We start from the raw sequence: 20,072 nt of genomic DNA, 5'->3' as shown, positions 1-20,072 counted from the left end.
ATTATTTTAAGCACCTTTTCATATCAAAGTGAAGTACGTATCATAATACAATACAGAATCTAAGAAAGAAGAGGAGGAGGAGCCTCAGACCTTAGTTTAAAAAAGAATGTTTATCCTGGCTGGCACTCCATTACAAGGGTTTTCACAGTCTTCATTGGTAAAACACTACTACAGTAGCTACTCAAGTAATAAGGTCAATGAGTGAGGGACAATGATATATCTAGAGTTTCCAGCTGTAGCCAACAGTTATTAGCAGTAATGTCTTTCAAAATGATATAAGCTGCCAATATTTGGGATGTAAGTCCAAGACAGACAAAAGAAAGGAATTTAAAAGAAAAACCAAAGCATACATTAGACCCATCAGCTTAATAGGCATGAACACAGCATCAAGCACAATGTGATTCTAAGGGCCTGTCTTAGATATGCATGAGATAAAAATTTACTTGTAGGTCAAGGTAAAGTAGGTCAAGGTCACTGATGAGCAAACCTATCTAGCCCTTCATAAGATGCATGGTGAACTTTTCATGAATGTGGCTGGATTTTTTCATAGGCTATATGGCATAGACAAGAATTTTCTATTTTTAGCTCTGTGATCTTGAAAATCATGTCAAGGTGCCTCATGAGTGAACTTATCTTACTTCTTAATGAGATGTATCTATTGTATAAGTTTCATGACTGATGAAAGCTTCATGGCTGCTACTGGATTTGTTCATGGGTTATCAATTTGATAATCATTTACTATTTTTATCACCTTGACTTTGAAAAGCAGGTCAAGATCATTCATTCATTCAGTTTTCATACTTTTATAAATGGCCATATCTTGGACTTGTGGAAATCTGTGATAATAATCCTTCCACATGCTGTTTTGATTTGTATCTCTGCATTGTCTTCCACATGCATGCATGTGCACATGCTCTATGGTGCACTAGCATCCTGTCCAAGGTGTGCCACCATATTGCAACTGACCTAAAGAATAAAAAGAGTATTCTTTGAGTCATAGTATCAAAGACATTGATGAACACAGATACTGACAGTGGTGTCTTGGCTTCAGTGGCATTGTGCTGTGATTACTGTCAGGCTGACACAATGGTGGAGATAACAAAATAACTGGAAAATAAAAGAAAATATCCAAGAATGAGGAAATCGCTTCTGTAACATCAGTATCTGCTTTCTGGGTCATTAACTCCTTGAGCAGGGGGCCGTTTTACTTCTTGCCAAGGGCTAATGTTTTACATTGTCTTCCAAATGCCAAATGAGTACACAACATCCACTGAGAATGGGAACTCCCCAGGAATAATGCATCTTAGTGTATTCACATATAGTAATACCCAAGCTGATCATCTTACAACACAAAACCTCACTTTCTTTGAACATTTGCTTGAAAATAATGGGAAAATTTTACTGTGCTCTTTAGACTGAGATTACTAGTCACACTTTCATCACACAGCCTCTCCATACAGTTAGAAAACATCCAATGACTCTAAACTGATTAATCAAATTTGTCTCAGTAATGACCATACAATAGATGGATAATGAACCAACAATAACATTTTATTTCTTGTAATGTACTACTCAGCTTTTAAAGAAAATACGAATTAATAAACAGTATTAAGATTTGAAAGATTTGACTTGATAATTTAAATACTAAATTTCTTACTGCTGATGGAGAATATAATGTTCATATAATCACCCCAACAACAGCCACAACCTCCCTTTTTCCCCCAAGCTTAATATGAAACTCAAAAGCAAGCAGTGATTTATATAAATACCACGCTGCAATGAACAAAGATTCACTCAATTTTAAGACAGAAAATAATCATATTGTTTACCAATTATCAGTATGCAGGCTGTTTTATATAAATACAAATGATGTTAAATGATGCTATATACCAAATATATCAACTGTTGTTTTCATATTTGATTAGATATTTTTAATTAAGAAATGTTGTGATGATTAAATATGAAAAATAATTCAGCTTCAACTCATCACTAAAGGCCTGATAATTATTCTATTGTTTATTGAACAAGAGTGTTCTTGCACATTTTTTTACATATTCAAATGTTTGTGGGCATGTATGAAGGCTTCTTCTTTGACCACCTTGTATAAATATTTTATGCCTTTGAAAGATTTTTTTAGTAAATCAATATCATTATATGAAACCTACGGGTCTGAAGTACAGCAGAACTATTCACTTCAACCTTAAGTGGCAACCCAATTCAGTTTCACCCCTACAGTCTCAGCTAGCACTGCAGGTGGTTATTTTGTCTGTCAGGCCTTTCGCTGGTTTGGAGATGTTTGGATGACTTCAAATAAGTTAAACTGTGGGTTCCATAAAAGCATCTAACCAGTTTTGTTTTTGCATGTTTGAGACATCAGCTACGAGTTTCTTCGATCCAGATTTATCTCCAGATCCAGGGGTTGGTGAGTGAGAAACAATCTAAGGCTTTTCATTAGTGTAGAACTGTGTTCTGAAACACATGCATCTTGGAGGAAAAAGACATGGGAGAATGGACTTGCAGCTGTCCTGCAGTAAGCAACATACTCGCCTTATTATTAATATTGCAGGATGGAGTCCAGCAAGCCAAGAACAAAATTTCTGATTTATATTCTATACATAATTGGTATGCCTGGCTAGTAAGAGAGGGTTAGCAAGGATAGGCATTGCATTCTCATTCAACTGAAGCATCATGTAGCATGCAAAGAGTTAACTGCCTAAAGGCAGCCGTTAATTTCAAGTTGACGTGTGAAGGAAGACGACAACCTCTCATTAGGAATACTGTCACAAAAATAAGCCTATATATTCTGCCTACTGGGATTTAATGCAATGTGCAGTGGTGTTCTTGAACATTTCTTGGCAGAGGATGTAAAAGTAGACCTAAATTACAGACAGAAAGTTAATATTTAACCACTTTATTTAGATAGTGATCAATTATTTTTAGCAATGTGTATGCAATTAAGTTTAGTCACTGGCCTCCTTCAGTGTCATTATGGACCTATAGTGTCAAAAGGAATTTCCTGTGTTAGATGATAAAAACTGCCCCTGGAAAAGGCCTTTATAGTATTTGTTTAGCAGAGTATCAATGTGTAAACATAGAGTCTGTCTGTACCATCCTTTGGGGTAGCCATAGCAATTTTCAAATCTGAAATCTCATATCATGGAGATGACACACATGCTATATGCACAGCAATGTGTTTAAATTAAATACGACCTTCAAAGCAGTAAATTAATTATGATTTCAATCAAATATGGAGTGAGGTAAATATGTGGCAGTCCACAGATTCTTTTTAAAACCAGTTAAAATGATACAACATTCCATATGACTGCCTTTGATATCATCCAATCTACCCAAGGGTTTTTTAAAACATTTAATACGCTAAGGCAGGTAAAAGACTTCACAACATCTTCAAAAAAGTAGGACCCCCTTACCAAACTGGTATTTCCTTATGAATTTGAAAAAAATTTGGAAAGTTACCTGACAAGTAGTATTTTATTTCTAAACCTAATTTTCAAAAACCAACCATTTCTGAAACTTCAATTAATATGAATTTGAAAATGCAATGCAATCACCAAATAACACACTCTTTTCATCAGCTTTGCAGCACCACACATAACTCTTCCTCTGGGCAATGAATGGAATGCATTTAGCAAAATGTGTAACTGGTATTCCAATGATGTAATGCCATGCTGCAGCTGTATCCGCTTGCAGGTGAAATAGTACAGGCTCTTCGAACCACATACATTTTAGGGGTGCTGATGCAACAAACTCTCTTACTTCAACTCTGGGGGTTTCCAGGAATTAGGTTAGTATGACCTTCAATGGACAAATGTCAGCCACATGTACAGCTGAGGCATGCCAGAGCCTCTTGATTAGCTCACTGCTTTTGGAGATCAAAGAGGGTCTTTACAGCAGGGGCATCACTACATTAGGGGTTGGTGAGGCTCGGTCCCACCACTAGATGGCGGTATTGATTTCTTTCATTGATTTTCTTATCTCTCAGACACAGCAGTTCAATGAATTAAATTCATTTTGAATAACTCAACCTTTGATAGATATTATCCTTAATATCTCTTTTTAATATCTTGCGCTTGATGCTGGCAAGTATCTGTCAGTGGGGCAGGCCTCACTACCCATGGCCCTGATAGTATGACAGGGAACCCCTTCTGCGCATGTCATAATGGATTTTCTGTGTTAGCCTGTGGAGCCCGATCGTCTCCGCCCCACGTTTGGTAACAACCACATAAAGGTCAAGTGCAGGGCGCAGAAATCATAGCTATGTGTCAATTGGCTAGCTAGCTGTAGATCTTCTCCTAACTATGTGTCAATATGGCTAGCTAGCTGTAGAACTTCTCCTGACTGTAGCTGTAGTAGCTGTCTCCTTACGATCACGTTACTGATACGAAATTGTGTTAGACTCTTGTAGTAGCCTAGCTGTAGCAGTCCATAGCTGTAACTTTTGAAATAGCCTATCACCATGAACGAGGTTGAAAACATCTTGGCCATCAAATTCAGTTCTCTACCTTTTGAAGAGAAAATATTAACATCACCCAAGGAGGATAAGTTAAAAACCAGTTTCAATCCAGAGTGGCTCCAGAAGAAACCCTGGCTAACAGCTAGCGCTTTGAAAAAATCGCTCTTCTGCTTCTCTTGCCTTCTTTTAGAGGGTGAGACAACATGGACCACAACTGGCTTTAAGGATTTAAAACATCTATCGGAGGGGCTTTTCAAGTAGTGAGGTGAATCAATAATTGCTCTTTATGGCTGTGTGCTTAGCTTGTGTTTGCTATCTATTGCATTAGCCTCCCCGTGTGGTAATGCATGATTTACGGTATTACATGGACTGGCCTCCCTGTTTGGTAAAGAAAGATTTACGGTACTACATGCATAAAACATTGTAGGCTACACAAGATTAATAGGTAAATAAGTAAGCAATATTACTTTAAACTTGTACACAAAATTTGTATGTTCATTGTCCATAGTATGTCCATCGCATTTTAAAGACATTTCAGGAGATTAGTTTAGCCTACGCGTAAGGTCAACGACTGCATTGCAAAAGAGATTGTTTGGCGATGTACAGTATGTGGCCAAGGTCCTGAAAAAGCTGAGCTGGGACACCAAGCCGAATCTCAGCTGCACAGAGGCTGGAGCAAGTGATGTAGTACAAAGAGTATGTGGAATTTAAATAGTCCTCACAAAGGGAAGTCGGACATTGAGTAGCACGTTAATGAATGTTCCTTTTGAACTTACATTTGAACATAATTTATTTTAAATGACAGGCCCATCTGCGCTCCCCTGGTAGGCGACTTTCTTGTATTTTCCAGGTGAGCAGCTAGGCATGATACTGTGTTATAAGGGTTTCATCACTGTGTCAAACTAGCAAGGTTGAGGCTCACAGTCATCAGTGATAGGCTTGGCAAGCTAATTGGTGCCCCACCAGAATTTCCATGCCAAAGACACCACTGCTTTGCAGCCATCAAACACTAATGCAAAGAACAAGGAACTTGAAAGACAAACTGCAACACTTTTAAAAATATATATATGTTCATATTAATGTTTTAATGTCACAGCGCCAACTGCTAGCACAATACATAAGGCAGTGGTTCTCAACCGGTGTTCCAATCTAGTGTGTAGCCCCAAAAAGGTTGAAAACCTCTGATGTAAAGGATAATGTACAGCGAGCCGGTCATCATTGCGAAATAAACCCCGACAGTGCGATACAGGACCCTGACGCGAAGCGGACTGGAGTATTAATACAGCATTGGTGCAGGAATAACTTCCTCAGTATTTTTGATCACGTTTTGCATTACTTGCATAACTTCAGCAAGTATAGCTCCCTTCAAGACCACAGGTTTTTTAGTTTTGTTCTGTTTTTAGACAAATCTTTGAAACAATCATAGCTATTTGATGTTTCTACTATCTATAGCAAGGGTTTACTGTAATAAAGGGAGAAAGGGGCTTCATTATGCCTACAACAGGCAAAGCTATCATGTCCTGTCAATGATTCACTTCAGTCAATCTGCAATCTATGTAAGTCAGTCTGGATAAGAGTATCAATTTATTTGCATCGTACCTCCTTAAACTGTAATAATAATGTTGTAATAATAAATCATAACTGTTTTAATAGTTTCATTTTGTGTCATTTCTTTCTGTTTGATACAGCATCATTGTTAATTTTTTGTATTCCATTTAATGTGTTAGTAATGATTTTTGCTTTTTTCTAACGTGCTCCGTTAAGTATTCTGTAACAATTCCTTTCTGGTGTGTGCTCTATTAAGTCAAATTTGATGATTTGATTTGATTGATTTCCCTTGGTATGAAGCAAATGTTGAAACCAAGACCGCAGTTTTTCTTTTTGCAGTTGAGTGCCTGTACAGTACACAATAACACCAATAGAATAAAATGTGCTAACCTCATCATGTTAGATTTTCAGTGCACAATCTGTTATGGATTTTGGCAAAATAAATCAGACCGCTGTGTTCTTGATTACATTCGGAGGACTATTCAGTCCATTTTTGTCTGCATGGTGGCTTCAGTGTTCTCTCATCATCTTCGTAAACAGAGAGCTCAACTGGAGCCCCTCTGGAGGTCACAGTGATCTTGGCTGTCACTCACTTTTCAAAAAGCAGCCCTCCCACAAATCTGATGGAAAGGAAAAGCAGCGTGGCACAGAATTCATAACAATGTGGAGTCGACGTCAAGCAGTGGACACGACTCACTAGAAGAGAATTAATCTCAGGGCTCTGATGTAATAGATGTGAACTATGCTAGAAGCTGACATTACTCTGTTGATGATAGAGCTAGAAAAGAACTTTATAAACAATAAACATTCCCAACCTATATATTTTCACACTTCCAACTGTAGGTCTCTAAATTTTAATTAGTATTAATTAATAAGTATTAATAATCTTAAACTTCTGATATAGTAATATATTCAATTTTATTCAGTCATCAAGTACTGAATGCATAATATTATTTATTAAGCACGATCATTTAAATATTGCATGCATTACACTGTAATGCAATGATATGAGCTAAACTTACAGGAAAGTAGCTGATAAAACTGGATAAAGGACAAACCTCATGAATACAAGAGTACATTATGTGTAGTAACAGCAGACATGGGCAACTTCTAACATAGTGAGGATCCTGGCCATACAGTTGTTATTACTAATGTATATTGATTTAACACAAGTATACTGCAGGGGAGCATAACATCAATTACACTATGCACTATCAACTTATGAAATATTGATTGATCATTAAAAGTGAATCGCTAAAGTAATAATGCAAATGAATCAACAAGTGACACAGACTTTAGTAATCATAAAATTTTGAAAACATTTTGTGAAACTGTTGTTTTATTGTTATTATATACAACACAAAATGTTGTATCCCTTTATTTTAACCTTGCACATAGGAGCCTATCGGTAAGCCTTAAATCGTGTACCTGATAAATATCACTCCTTGGAATATTACATTGTCATATTCTTCAAGGCAATAAAAATTGCAGTACTATTTCCCATTTCAGTTAATACAAGGAACAAAAATGACAATATACTGAAATGCCTTTGGGACAAGCACCTAAGAGGCTATTTCAAACACAAAGCAAAAAAGGGGAGCTATTCATAAGTAATCTGGCATATGTGACAACACTGACAGACCAATGTATCTTGCCTGATCCTATTATAATCAACTCACATACACACATATGAACTTCCATGTGAAATAGTTCTGCATAGACACTAACCTTGACTTTTGTTCATGACAGCACCAAACATTGCTATGAAGTCTGTATTTTTTTTTTTTTTTTGTCTCTGTAGAAGACACCACCAATCAAAAAGAGCAATACACTCAAAGTCATCCTTCGTGTCTGTCAAAAAAAGTTGTCCAACCATTCATAATGCTGTCAATTATGTAAACATTAAAGTGACCTCCACCTCCTCTTTATATTAATAAGCTTCACACATTTTATCTCTTGGAATATATTAATATCCATCAGACCTCTTCTAAAACATAAACTGGTAGCAGGCTTCAGTTTTATCTTGATATGGGAGCTTTGGGTGGCATCAAGTGTCCAGTAAATTGATTCTGCACCTTTATCCTTGCAATGCATTGTGTTTCTCATCCTTACAGTTGTCAACCACCCAACCTTTTTTTGACAGGCATCTTTCCTACAGCATACAAGAGCCACAACATCTGTCTGACCTCAGCCTCACTATTACAGTACTAAAACTTTGACCATACATAAGTCTCTAGAACCACCAAACATAAAAGACGCATTTATGACAGGCTATTCGTAAATTTCCACATGCTGGATGAGTCCTTTAAACTGTAGCCTAGCTGTTAATTTCTAGTTTCATAGGAACCGATACACTATATTTATGCTCGTTAACTATTGGTTTGCAACTCCATTAAAACCGTAACATTTAACAACCGTAACAACCAAACAACTATTTTCTACATAATTCTTGCCAGCCCGTAATATTTTAACTTATGAAGTTGCAGTAGATGCTTCTTTCTTACCTTCGTTTTTCAGTGTATAGTTCAAAACAAAATCACCGCCGCACAAGTGTTGAACATTTGCGTGCACTGTTCATTTGAATACAAACTTGAAAATCCAAATGCACCTAATACCAATTCTTTCATACGTACTACAATAATGGCAGATTTTAAACTGCGTCGATACAGAGGAAATATATCTAACAATGCGAACTATCTATCCACCTATCAAGTAACCAACACACTCCCTTCTACATTAGTTCTAATGCATAAAATAAAAGCGCTGACAAGACAATCTTCGATGACAGGCGATAAATAAACAGCGTTAGTTTGTTTTACTTAGTTGCGTTCCACTCCTGCGAAATATGATAATAATAAAAAAAAAAACTTCAAAGTAAAGTGGGCATGTAGACTATGGGTTTCATACAGACTACCCGCATATTCTGCAAACCTGGACTTCAAGAATTATGGGAATAAAATTATGTGGAATGGGAAATAGGCAAATGTGGACCAGGGTGAAGAAATCAAAATAAAAAGGAGTAATGTAAATATGCTCAGTGTCCAGAAAGCAAACACATTACCACAATGGACATAATATTTGGAGTATCTTGATGTATATGTGTTATATACACTTAGCTAGCTAGTTCTATAAAATACTAATTTGTGGCTTTCTCCATCCCAATAGTCCATGCACTGTACCTTTCCATCTCTGGACTGCACAATCGTATTTCCGAACAGTCTTCGAAATCCAGTGTGACCCAGACCTTCTTATTTCAGTGCCAAACTCGTCATTGTTTCTTACGGCGGTTCGCACTACCCGTCTCCGTCTCTCCCGCATTTGTTAACTGTTTTATTTTGTATCCATCGATTCCACCGGTTATTGATGCGCTTGTGTGGACAAACAGCAGCTGCTGGCAGCTCAGACTCTCAGCCAATAGCTTGCTTGGAGACACGAGCGGACGTTCTTGAGTAGAACTGAAATGTGGAGGCGGCTGGGAATGTTGGGGGGCGCTTGGATGCCCGCTGCGACCCACAGTGTTTGACTGTTGGTTCAACTGCATTAATTAAATTACCCGAGAAATATGACTTTATTTGAATATATTTATTTGAATTATTCCACGAAATCTTTATGAGACGTCCACACATGTACAAGGGAATAAAGGTATTAAAGCAATGAAACCTAAAATTAGTAATACGTTATCATTTTATAGGCAAAAGAGTGTTCATGAACATCAGAAAACAGCAATTTGTACCGCACTTCAGAGTAGCAGGCCTGCAGAGTGCACGTTAGTGTCATTGCCCTGGTGTCAATTCTTTAATGGCTGAATATATAAACACACACACACACACAGATTAGGTCCTAACCGCGCTGTTTACATGCACTATGTGTATCGTGTGTGTGTGTGTGTGTTTTACATATATAAAACAACCTTTTTTCCCGCTAAATCAAAATGTAATTCTTCTAATCCATGACTATCGCTTGGTCTTAATAAAAGTAGATTTGAAAAGATTACGGGATAGGAAATTGTTTTTATATAACATCACAACAGATCATGGGGGATTGGCATTCTGTCTGATATCACAAAATCCTCTTTGAATACGGACGTGAACTAAGATGGAGAAAAGGTCAAAAAACGGCCGTCCAACACACACCAGCTCTGAAAGCTTACGAATGAATATGGAAGTAGTTCAGTACAAAAGAAGGCTCGGTTTCCAAAAATGGAAATGGAATGAGCTTTTTAGGGAAATGTCAGTCGAGTTTTTTAGATAAAAGCCTGAGGTGAAAACTTTCAGTCTGCATATTGTCGTGTTAATTTCAGTTAAAAATGTAGGCTACTGTTAGAAAAAAATCTTGCAACTTTTTAAATTTCCTCTTCTTATTGTGTTATTGAGTGTGTTTGTATGTGTGTGGAGGGTGGAGGAAATACGTGTTTATTTTGGTTAATGAGCTTCGAGTTACTTCTGCTGCAACTGCTTTGTAGTACGATGTCGCTACCGATACAGTAGCTACGGGATACAGATCTGGGCATGACTGTGGGTCGCTTGGTTGAGTTCACTATGTCTTTAAATAAAAAAGTCTCTATTCCGTATACAGGAAACTAATGTAGTGCTGTCCCAGGAAGAGAATGTTGATGCGGAAGTATTCTTTGGTTTAATGATTTGGCAGAAATTTTTGTTTTGTTTTGTTCGCACGGTGTTTGTCTTTGACAGTGTCTACAAGGTGCATGGAAAAACTAACCCGTCTTTACCAGCGATATGAGGAATATGTGACAAACAACCTGGCAGCCACGGCTCAACTGGAGAGCACTGTCCGAACACTTTCATATCTCATTGCTGGTGAGAATATAATGCAGCTCTTAGCTAACTACTAGCTAGCGTTAACCATGTCAAACCAAAGCTGGTGAAAAAGAACAGCACGAAATATTTTAAGAAAATGGTTCAGCTAACTAGCTGTGTTAACCAGCTGTTTAGTTGTGTAGTCTGCTGAATGTAATTCTAGTAGACTGTGCTATTCGATAAATAACTAGGCTGGTAACGAGCGAGACATGTTATGATTGCCAACTTTTGTCTTCATTTTTTTTCCCCCAGACCGTGGGAACTGTTAGCTAGCAGCCGTGAAACCTATCTGGCAAACTACTGAAGTACCCCGATCAACAGTTTGAGAGAATGTAATACATTCTGCTTTAGAATTCATACAAAGACATGATTAATGTTTTATAGTATATACGCAAGTCTTTCCTCTCATTGTATGCATTTTTTGGTTTTAGTTATAGGTTGTAGTCTATTACTTTCCAAGATGGCAAGTTGCTCCTTGTGGGAATAGGGACTCATATAAACCGCACTTTCTGATATGAAGTGGAAATTACACTTTAAATAAACTGAATGTGTTATTGTTTTTATTATTTCACTTAGTTATTTTTATAGGACGTTTTGCAGATTCCCATGAACTTTCAGATTTGGGTAAGCAAGCCGCCAATCAGGACCTGATTGTTACTGAATTAACCATGAAATTTTTAATGCGTGCTTCAAATTCACTACAATTACATTCTGCAGTCAAAAAGTTAAATGACACCAGTCTGACAGTTTCTTTTGTTTTTGCACTATAACTTTTAATCACAAATTTAAGCATGCACCACTGCTATTTTGTAAAATACCTTTTCCTTTATTTCAGCAACCACCACTTTGCTTGAAATCGTAACACATATTTCATATACCAAAGAGCATTACAGTTTGATGTCAGCTGAGTGTAGACATAGGCAATGGATTGCCCACCAAAAATGTCATTTACTCATGTTTGTCCGTTATTAGAATTGCTAGGACTATATTATTATAATTGTATTGAGAAAATGGATGGAATGAATGGAAATATGCAGCACACTGTTCTGTCTTTAAGTGAACTCAGCCTCCAACCTGCTGGTGCTGCTAAATGATGGGATTTTACACAAAGGGCTGTGTCAATCACTGCTTGTGGTGAGTGCAGCTGTCACAGGGATTTGTGTGGCCTCAGGGCTAATGGAGGGTTTTGCCACATCTGGAATCACTAATGATGAACCACATTGCCTGTCTCCCAGTGAATTGGTCAGTGGACCAGCTTGATAAATCAGATAATTTACAAACAAAGACAAAAGGATACCCCCCCCCCCCCCCCCATTAAGCCTCTTGATCTCCAGCCCCATACCTGTGTTTAATAAGCCTTTAATTAGGCAGGTGTAGCTCATTAACCCATGGGCTGGCTCACACAGACAAAGACAATTACTATAAACAATTAATCTGTATGGAATGAAATTCTTTGATGAGCTCGGTTAAGGTTGGAAATAGAGACAACAATCCTTAGCCACTTAATAAAGTCACAGTTGAACAAACAAGTAGTTTTGGGGAGAGCTAAAGGTTCCAGTTAACAATACATTAATACAAATATTTCATGACATAGAGAATGTTTTTGTGGAAAGTAGCACACTACTTTATATCTTGAGTCATAAGTGTTCCTTCAATGCAGCCTACCTTCAGCGATGTAGTGTTTGCTAAAAGATAAGATCACTGAAACATGCTTCAATCTTCCCTGTGGGCTGAGTGTAATACCATTTCAGTATTGGAGACCTTGGCATACAGTGTGCAGGGTCATCAGCTTGATGTGAACATGTAAGGGAAATGACATGCATTTGTACTCACTTGTTGTCTACATACATGCAGTTTAGTGCTGGTGAAAGTGGAAGGAGATCCAGTCAAGAATGGTTCATGAGGTTGCCTCTGCCTACCATTGACATAAGAAATGTCAACAGATATTATTTTATTATAATTAAAATGCACTATATATCTAGGTAGGCATACATGTTTGCACCAGGAGAGACAAAGGAAGAAGATATTAATTTGTAATGGTTTCATTTGTGAACAACGCTGCCATCTTCCTGCAGCTTTTAGAATCATTGGTTGAATACAGTAAACCCTTGTTAACTGCAGTGTTGGCAAACTTTGCCCTTTACAGACAGTTAAAAAAGGCTATACAATAAATTTGTGTTTTGTCATGTGATAATATTAACTGATTTTGAAACTATAATTGCTTTAATAGTGTATTGTACATCACCTGTGTTTATTTTAAAGTGAGGGAGATTTGTATTTATTGTATGGTTTGGTATTGTATAGCTCTGTCTGCATTTATGTTTTCAATGTCGACACCTGCACCAAGTGAAATTCCTTGTATATTTGTACTTGGAAAATAAAGTTCTGATTCTGATTGTATGTTATTTTGAATGTTAAGCATTTTACTTTTCTGTGTTTAGATATGATCTCTGACTGTTTCTGGTACTTATTTTTTAATATATCAGGACATTTTACAACCAGAAAATGTGTTTCAGTCCTTATGTGGATTTCCCAACTGTGTTTTGCCCTTTTGTGTCCTGTGCCAGTCCTTCTCCCAGCAGAATCTGCTAACCTGGCTGACTGCGCTGGAATATGTGGAGGTTTTCATTGAAATGGGAGCCACCAAACTTGGGTGGGAGTGGGTCGTTGGCTGGTCATCAGTCTCATTCAGATTGCCAAGTAAGGACCTTGTGGTAAAATCAGAGAGCATTTAGTTCTAATCCATTGACACCTTAGATGATACATTAAATTTTTACCTTACTCATAATCATAGCCCCTATCCTATATCATATAAGATTGGTACATTCACACTTTGTACTGCAGCAGCAGTGTGGTCACCATTCCTGCTGAGATCTTTGTTTTAGTGTGTGCACATGCTTTGAGTTTAGCCTCAGTTTGGTGATTTTAATTGCCTTTTCATGTTTGCCATCGTTCTTGGACAAATTTGACTTAATTAATTGAGAGCTTTAAGGGGACATTAAACAGTCTTTCTTGTGAATTGCCGTGATGAACATGGTTTCATGAGCAATGAATGATTGCTAACAGCCACTGAAAATAGCAATTCAATGCTAATGTACTAAATAATCTGTGAGCAGTTACTGTATCCTGTAAGTAACTGAAAGATAAAAGTCAAAACTGGAAAAAAGGTGAGGAATTTATTAATGAGTTCTAATGAATTTTCCCCAGGAACAGCTACCACTACAAGCCGTGGTAGCATAATAATAAGTCGAAAGATGGCATGGCAGCTCGATCGGTTTTGTACGCAGAGTCATGTTAAATGCTTCATATCTTTATAAGGTAGCATAAGGGACCAGCAGGCAGCACCATATTACTCAGAAACAGTTGCTCAGTCTTGAGGTACTGACACAAAGTATATTTCTAAGACCCAGCTTACCTGATTCTAGACTACAGGATCAATGTGCTTAATGTGTTACCTCCTGGAGGCCCTCCCTTAACCTCCCCATCAACATACACCCCTTACACATCAACACATCATGCATGCACACACTGCTCATATAGGTGTACACTCTTGCATTCAAGGCAATGTCAAGGCATACTGCCACCATTTTCAAGAATATTATTACATGTACTAAAAGTCCACTACATGTGTTAGCTGTTTTAGTTCACTCCTTTACAAGCTATCCTCCCAGTTGAATGTAGATTTGTTTGTGTAATTGACAATTGATATTAGGAGGAAGCATAAATTCTGCTTTATGAATGATTATAAAACACATTTTCCCTCTCATAGCATGTAATATTATATACATTAAAAATCTATTATTATTTCTTTCTATTTCAAGTCTTAATTACTATACTGAGGTTATGCTCTATTCCATGTATATTTCACTAGGTAATTCAAAGATATTACAAACTGCTTGGGCAGTGATTTGATTTGGATTTGTTTTGGTTTTTTTGTGATTTTTGTTTTGTTTTTAAAGTGACATTTTTTTTTACCTGTTCCTGTGTTCCCTTCTTAAATTTTTATATTGGCTAGGTCTCCTTTTTACTTTTTCCTATGCTGATTGAGTTCTGTGCCTCCCTGTTACTTTCATTATTTGCTGAGGCAGTTATACCAAATTGTGGAACTTGTTGTTGCCTTAACATTAAGATCATACTCAAAACCTATCAATGGCTGCATTATGTACCCCTTCTAAGTATAAATGGATGGACATTTTTGCATATGAGTATACAGGTATAGTCTCCTGTAAGCAACAAAAAGCTGGGAGGATTTAGGGCAGTAGTACAGAGTCCCCCTGGTGACATTGGTGGAAAAAATATCATTGTGTGGCCACGAGTTAGTAACACGTGGCCACAAGATCAATAACTCGTGGCCACGAGTTGGTAAGGCATGGAAATGAGATAATTAAGTCGTGGCCACGAGTTAATAAGGCGTGGGAAAGTGATAACTAAATTGTGGCCACGAGTTAATAATGCATGGCCACAAGACACGGAATCTGTTGTTTACTAACAACATCGGCAAGCTTCGTAGGGCTATTATCACGCATGAAGCATGGATAAATTTGATTTAATTTCATTTTATTTTAACCTTGGGATGAATTATAATGATATCCTGTAATCTCTTGCAGTTAAGCACAGTGTCATCATTAGTAAAAGTTCGGAGCCCCCCTGATGGCATTGGTGGGAAAATATTATGGGCGTTTTCATATTACGTACAATTGCTTCGTACCGTGCCTACCGGGCCACACATTACTAACTCGTGGCCACGCAATAATATTTTTCCCACCAATGTCACCAGGGGGGCTCTGTACATTAGTAACCATTTTTCAAAAAAAAAAAGCACCTTTACCTTCTTTTAGCACAAGTAATAAACACATGATATGACAATTTCGAGCCTGAGTTTTCTTCCCCTTGAACATCCAAGAGCCTTTCTTTCACATGACTAGCCTAGTGCCTCAGTTTGTGTTTGCTGGACAGTAATAGCTCATTGAACTTCACCTATAAATGCCTCTCCCCCTCCTTCCCCACTCCAGAGCGATCCTGCGTATTAAGTTGCTGTTCTGGTACAAGTCTGGGATTCAGACATCTCCTCCCATCATCCCCCTGGACAGGGATATGCAACTCATCAAACGAGGTCAGAACCAAAGTGCTGCTGTTACAGCACAGAGAACTAGTGTCTCTTGTTTTACACTGGCAGGCTGGCCATGCATTTTGCAGTTGACTGTGATAATCAGTTCTAAAACGCCAGTAGCGTGACATAGTGTAGCCACGCGTAGCCAGTAGCAGGACAAAGTGCTTGGGTGCTGTTCTATGCTTGAGTATGGTACTCTACTTTAATTGCCTATGTAAAATATGAAAATCTCCATAGACGAGAATGCTTTCTAAGTAAATGGGTAACAATAATTATGCACCGTGTGTCTGTGTGAAGAAGTTGAAAAGTGATATGGATTGTAGGGGGACGAATGCTTCACGGTCATCATGAAATTGTTCAGTAAAGTTCTAAGCATGCTAAGTGGTGAATACTTCTAATATCAGACATAATATAATAATATAATGTAATAATATCTTCTAATACTAGTGAATACTTCTAATATCAGACAGAATGTCTGGAAAAGAGTATAGTCTGATTCTGTCCCTAGGGTCCTCTTCATTATGAATATGCATGACCATTAAACACAGCTGTGATCTCTTTTCTCAGCAACAAAGCAGACATTGTACTGTGCTCTGCTGAGCTAAATATGTCTTCCTGTCTACAGAAGAGGAAAATTCGGGCAGTCAAGAGGATTCAGTCTTTGTGGGGCAGCGGTCTGGACAGGTCATGAGACTGTTAGGCAGCGGTAGGCCCTCTCTGAGTTGCCGGCCTTGGGTTGTGCCACTCGTAAGAGTTGATGCCATTTTAAATCCCCTCTCTTCGTACCCCAGCCCCCTCCGTACACATCCGCAGAGTCACTGTACATTGGACGGCCCCTGAAGCACTGTATCCTGCTCTGTTTTCTTCTGCTACACCAGCGGTTAGACTGTTAGGAAGGTTCCCTCGTGAATATTCCTAAATAAAATAATCACCCAGAACACGTTCTTCATGTCCAGTGTAAAAAATGTCACATAGCTAGAACCAACAAGGTGGATGTTATTGACTTTGATTTAGTGTGCCTCTCAGATCAGTTTCCGTTAGCATCTGCACCTGAATGATATATTGTCATATGTGTTTCACAAAATCAGAGCAAACTGTTTTTATCTAAACTCAGAACTGTGGCTCATGTTAGCATTCATCCCCTGACCTGATATACAATTGGCTCCTTTCCACACAGCACATTAACATACATTTGCCTCCTCTAGTTTCTGGGAATAGAGTCAGATGAGGTTGTTTCTGGAATACATTGGACACAATATAGAAAAAACTACACTATCAGGATGAGAAATCCAAGAACAACAAAACCCTTGACAGTCTCATGGGAAAAAACATGATCTAATTTGTTAAGCATATATTTTGCAACGGCATCATAGTTGAAATATGATAATGCACCAAATGCAAACATTCATCTGAAGTGTTGCAGAAGCCCTTTGCATGAAATATCCAGTTTTAATACATATAATTGGTTACTTATTTGTGAAAGTGGTAGAAATCACCAATGGTGGTGATTGTCATAGAAGTGTAGGAAATAACTTAAATTGGAACCTTGGCAATCAACCAGAAACTAATCTGGATGAAGTCAACCATGTGGTAATGTAGTCTGATGTATGCAATTCTAGCCATGTAATGTTTTTGACTTTCACAATTTTCCAGTGTATTCAATTATGCTTTTAGAATGTGAATTAATATTGGATATTTAATGAAAAAGGGGTTCGGTAATACAGGATTTCAGAACAACAATTAAGGACCCTTGTCAAGCAATATTAGCCCCCCCCCCCCCCTTTTTTTTTTGTCAGTTCAGTCTGACCTTTCAAAAGGAGAGTGTTTTTCCTTAAAGCACACCTCCCACCACAGTGCTCTGATTGGGGGTTTTGGGGAAGAAAATCATGGAAGCCATGTCTCATTTCTGGATTTCTAGAAATAACAAGGTAAGGACCTACTTTCCTTCACTATTTTACAGGAAAGAAATTTCAAGATAAGAGATGTCATGCTATGCAATCTGCTGTATTTTGACATGCATTGATAATAGTGATATGATTATTGGAGTCTGTAATGAAATACTCCTTTTTTCACTTAGTTTTGGCCTCATGAATGACACAAAGTCTCTGAGCCAACGAGAGCGGACAGAGATGAAACACCGAGCATTCCTGCTGCTCTATTACCTGCTCAGATCTCCATTTTACGACAGATACTCAGAGTAGGTCACCACTTACTTCACAGTCAGACCTACAGTATGTTTGGGTAGATTCCTTCTCCACAGTAGACAGGCTGCTGTGGAAATTGGCCATTCTAGTCTTGTAGGGCTTTAGTTATTAACTGATTTACTCTTGGAGAATAAAGGGGGTAACTTCCCAGTCAAGTACTGGCTTCAATTACATAATTAAGCTATGAAATAGAACAAAATTCAAGTGATGTTATGACCCATGAGGAGCTTCCCATTCATGGAAAAGTTTCTACAGAAACACCCGTTAACTTTGGAGGTAGATAATGAGGGGAAATATAGCCTCAGATGTAGTGTGTGTATGGAGCTGAAATTCTCATTTGGGTGTGCAGAGAAATAGGCAGTGATATCAGGTCTCATGCCATGCTTAACAAATCTCAGATACTGCAGCCACCCTTGCCGCAAGCCAAAAGATCAATTACACAGTCCAAGTTAGTGAAGCCATGGTAACCACAATTACAAGACCAAACATACAGCATCAGACCACAGTATCTGATGTTTTTAAGAAGTAAAGACTCACATACACATCTTAAATCCCTGAAGCCATATACACACACACTCAGATTGCCTTTCAGTGTGTAAGATAGCTGGAAGGCAATGTAAGATGTTCACATTGCCTGAGTTACCGTAACTGCCAAATGTCTTTAATCCTGATGGTCAAGCACGTATGCAGTGACGGATTACAACTTTTGAGAAATACAGGGATGATTATAGTGCTGACCTCCTAAGCAGAATGATCTAGAGGCTCTACAGACGTAGAGGCCCTCTGCTGCTAATACTGTCCTCTGGTAAATCATGGATAGCTTGTGTCTGTACATGAGACACAATTACACAAGTGTTCTCTGGAATAATTTGTTTATTATAAAATGAGACCTAGGGAAAGAGTGTGATTGAACCTACCAGCATATGCCAAGCATGTTGTCTGTACAACAGACATGTTGTTATACATGACATTATTATGATATGTAATACTTGGGTTTTTCTGTCCAAAGACTTTCCCTGGGTTTATAATTCTGATATTCCCCTGTGCTCTTTGAAATAGTGCAACACTCTTAGAAGTGGTGTGCTGTGCTCAACCAATGTTTCTTTTTCCCTCTGGTAAGCAAAAGACAGTTCCAGGACAACAGAGGTAGTGTGTAGTCTGCAGAAGTAGTTTCTCAGAAATATCTATGGTCTGTTTACATTTGTTTAGCTTAGTCTGCGAACTCTAACCAGCATCATTTTTCATTCTGTTTAAATAGGACAAAGGTTCTGTTTCTACTGCAGTTTTTGGCAGACTACATACCAGGTGTTGGGTTAGTTCCACATAAGTATCTATAGCTACAGTGTCAACTGACTGACAACTATTTTTGTTACATGTATTGGTTTGGAAGATAAAAGGATGCTTGAAGCACATACATTTAAGATGTCTATTTCACCAAATACTGGATTTCTTCTGGAGCACACAAAATGAAAAAAGTCAAAGGGTTGTCTAAAGCAGGTCTAAAGAGAAAGTATTTTTTTCATTTAGATCAGTCAAATGAATTCATGTCTTTTCTCCTCAGGTCCTTTGATGGAGTACCTACCGGTCTGGCAGAATATTTACTTTTACAGCTGGGGGTGAGGTTGTCAGTTGAGGAAATGTTGGAATGAAATCATGTCAAATAACAAATGCTGCACAGATATGTGGTGACTGGAAGATGATAGATCCTCAAAACTAAGTGGAGACTTGTGCCAGTTTGTAAGATTCTTGGATTAACAAGCAAAATTGTTCTGAGTGCAACATCATTTATTTGTCCTTCTAAACTTGTTTGTACCACTTTTTGGTCATCCATATAATGTTTCCTGTCATCACAGCATGAGCCAAGATTGGTTGACACATACTTTTGTGGATTGATTTTTTTTCTAAAGATCACCTCATCAGTC

The 20,072-nt window shown here is 37.9% G+C and overlaps 1 pseudogene; it reads left to right on the top strand.

The window, feature by feature from the left end:
* Window positions 1-10,724: 10,724 nt before the first annotated feature.
* LOC118781631 lies at window positions 10,725-19,818 on the top strand (annotated as a pseudogene).
* The last annotated feature ends 254 nt before the right edge of the window (window positions 19,819-20,072 follow it).

Source organism: Megalops cyprinoides, chromosome 8, assembly GCF_013368585.1.
Source record: "Megalops cyprinoides isolate fMegCyp1 chromosome 8, fMegCyp1.pri, whole genome shotgun sequence".
NCBI lineage: Eukaryota > Metazoa > Chordata > Actinopteri > Elopiformes > Megalopidae > Megalops > Megalops cyprinoides.
This window is presented reverse-complemented; position numbering and strand designations above follow the sequence as displayed.